The sequence below is a fragment of the Struthio camelus genome, chromosome 31 (genome assembly GCF_040807025.1).
Source record: "Struthio camelus isolate bStrCam1 chromosome 31, bStrCam1.hap1, whole genome shotgun sequence".
In the NCBI taxonomy this organism is placed as follows: Eukaryota; Metazoa; Chordata; class Aves; order Struthioniformes; family Struthionidae; genus Struthio; species Struthio camelus.
Genome location: NC_090972.1, coordinates 888066 through 890565, shown reverse-complemented (window position 1 = coordinate 890565; position 2500 = coordinate 888066). Strand labels below are relative to the sequence as shown.

Genomic DNA, 2500 nt, shown 5'->3' with positions numbered 1-2500 from the left:
GGTGGCCACCGGGCTCGGAGGGGAGGGAGGGCAGGGCAAGGCACGCCGGCCGCGGACGGTGGAGGCGGACGGTCGGCCGGAGCCGGGCAGGCAGGCCAGCCGGAAGACCGGGGCCACCGGTGCACGCACCGGTGGTCCCGGCTCCGCCGCCGCCGCCGACTCACCGCCGCCGCCGCCCCCCCACCGACTCGCCGCCGCCGCCGCCCCCCCCGGCCCCCCCCCGAGGGGCGGCACACCGCTGCGCCAACGCGGCAATGGGGGTGACGATTGACCGTCAAGCGACGCTCAGACAGGCGTAGCCCCGGGAGGAACCCGGGGCCGCAAGTGCGTTCGAAGTGTCGATGATCAATGTGTCCTGCAATTCACATTAATTCTCGCAGCTAGCTGCGTTCTTCATCGACGCACGAGCCGAGTGATCCACCGCTAAGAGTTGTCTCGGTTTCGGTCCCCACCGCGCGCGCGGGGGGACCGGGCAGCTTTCGCAGCCCCCTGAGGGCCCCCATCCGCTCTGCCTCCCTCCTCACGCCGACGCCGGCTGCTGAGCAAGGGACAGCGGAGAGAGAGGGCACGCCTCACTGACCGTACAAGCACAGAGGGAAAAAAAAAGGGGGGGGGGGGGGAGAACAGACCCGAACGAGAGGGGCGGGGAGCCCTCGCTCCCGACCTGGGACAACCCCTTTCTCGCTTCGAGTCCGGCCCAGGCGCCCGGCTCGGCCTGGCCCAGCAGGGAGCGGCGCGCCAGCCGCGCCACCTGCCTCAGGGACCGGGGTGTGGGTCCCCGCGGAGCCCCGGCGTCGGAGCCCGGCCGCCGCTGGGAGCGGCGCCACCCGCTGCCCGCGCGCCCGCGACCCGCCAGCCGCACGCTTCCGAGCTCCTTCGCTCGCCTCACCGGCCTCCAGCTCCGCCGCCCCGGAGACGGCACCCAACACCCGCCTGCACACACGCAGCCTCCCGAGCGACGCCACGCACTCGCCCGTCCCTTCCGCGGGCAGACGCCTGGCGGCAGGCAGACGGGCGAGGCGGGACGGACGGGGAACGGCGCCCGCTCTCCCCGCCTCCACGCGGAGACCGGGAGGGGCCGCCCCCGCCCGCCCGCCCGCCGCCCGCCTGCCGCCCAGCGAAGCCGGGTCGGGCAGAGCGAGGCAGGCGCGCCGGATGGCGGAGTGCCGGGGCAGGGCGGGGGGGGAGGGAAGGAAGGGTGCCGCCGACGGCCACGGCGGGAGACTGAGAGCACCGGCCAGGGAGGAGAAGGGATGCGCTGGGGCTCGGCGTCCGCACCACCCGCGGTGGGGGCTCGCCGTCCCGGCGGCGAGCACGCGCTCGCGCCGGGGTCGCGCGTTCGAGGCAGGCCGGCGCAAGCCGACCGCGCGGCGTCTCTCCGCCGAGACCAGACCGCGGAGAGAGGGGGCAGGGTACCCCTCTCCGTCCCGGCTGCCCGCGGGGCATGCACGGGCCGCGCCGGCGGGCATGGGGGGGTGCGGCGCCCGCGCGCGCCGACCCCCCGGCCCCTCCGGCAGCACGCCCGGCTGCCCCCCGGGTCGCATCGGGCCGCCCGAGTCTTTAAACCCCCGCCCGGCTCTCCGACCGAGAACCCTCGGGCCCGGAGCCCGGGGCCCATGGCCATCCCTACCCGGGGGGGCCGCTACCGGCGGCCGCGGTGGCCGGAGGCCCTCCTCCTTCCTCCCAGCGCGCCCCCCCCCCCCGCCGCCCCCCGCCGCCCCCGGCCCGGCCGACTCGCAGCGCGGCCCCCACACGGCACGGCGTGGGGCGGCTGGAGCGGTGTGGGGGGGGGGGGAAGGGAGGGGAGGAGGAAGCGTGGAAGGCCGGCAGGGCACGGCCGGTGCGGCACGCGCAGCGCAGCGCCCGGGAGGAGCACGCTGGCACACGGGACCACACGGGTGGGTCACCGAGGGGAGGCAGGAGAAGCGCGGACGCTAGGTACCTGGCCCTGGGGTGAGGGAAACGACCTGAAATCCCCGCGGGGGTGCCTCCCCCGCCGCCGCCCGCCGCCGGGCCACCGCCGCCTCGCGGCGACGGCGGCAGCCTCAGCGGCAGCGACGAGGCGGGGCGCGGAGGGGAACCCGGCACCCGCCAGCCGGCTCCAGCGCCCCTCGGCGGAGCGTCCACCCGCGGGGTGCGCCCGACACCCACCGCCACGACCTCGTCCTCCTCCCGGGGCCCGGGGTTTCCCTCAGTAACCCGGCGCCGGGTGGCAGCTGCGCCCGGGAGGAGAGCCGTGGTTTGGGCCGCCCGCTCGGGCACGACACGTCGCCTCGCGTGGCCTCGCGCGACGCCCCCGCTTGGGGTCCGCCGCGGCGCGGCGCCCGCCCCGCGCGCCGTCCCGGAACGCCTGTCCGCACCGCCTCTGCTAGACGGGCTGCTCCGCCGCAGCCCGCCCCGGGTCCGCCCCCCACAGCTTAGGAGTGGGGACCCGTGGGACCCGTCCCAACCCGGAATGCGATCTCGCTCGCGTCTCCACCCGCCGCTTCCTCCCGCGGGC

General features: G+C 77.7%; 1 non-coding gene across 1 annotated transcript; it reads right to left on the bottom strand.

The window, feature by feature from the left end:
• Window positions 1-279: 279 nt before the first annotated feature.
• LOC138063108 (5.8S ribosomal RNA) lies at window positions 280-432 on the bottom strand. Its single transcript, XR_011136701.1, has one exon. It is a non-coding gene; the product is annotated as a 5.8S ribosomal RNA (ribosomal RNA).
• Window positions 433-2500: the final 2068 nt, after the last annotated feature.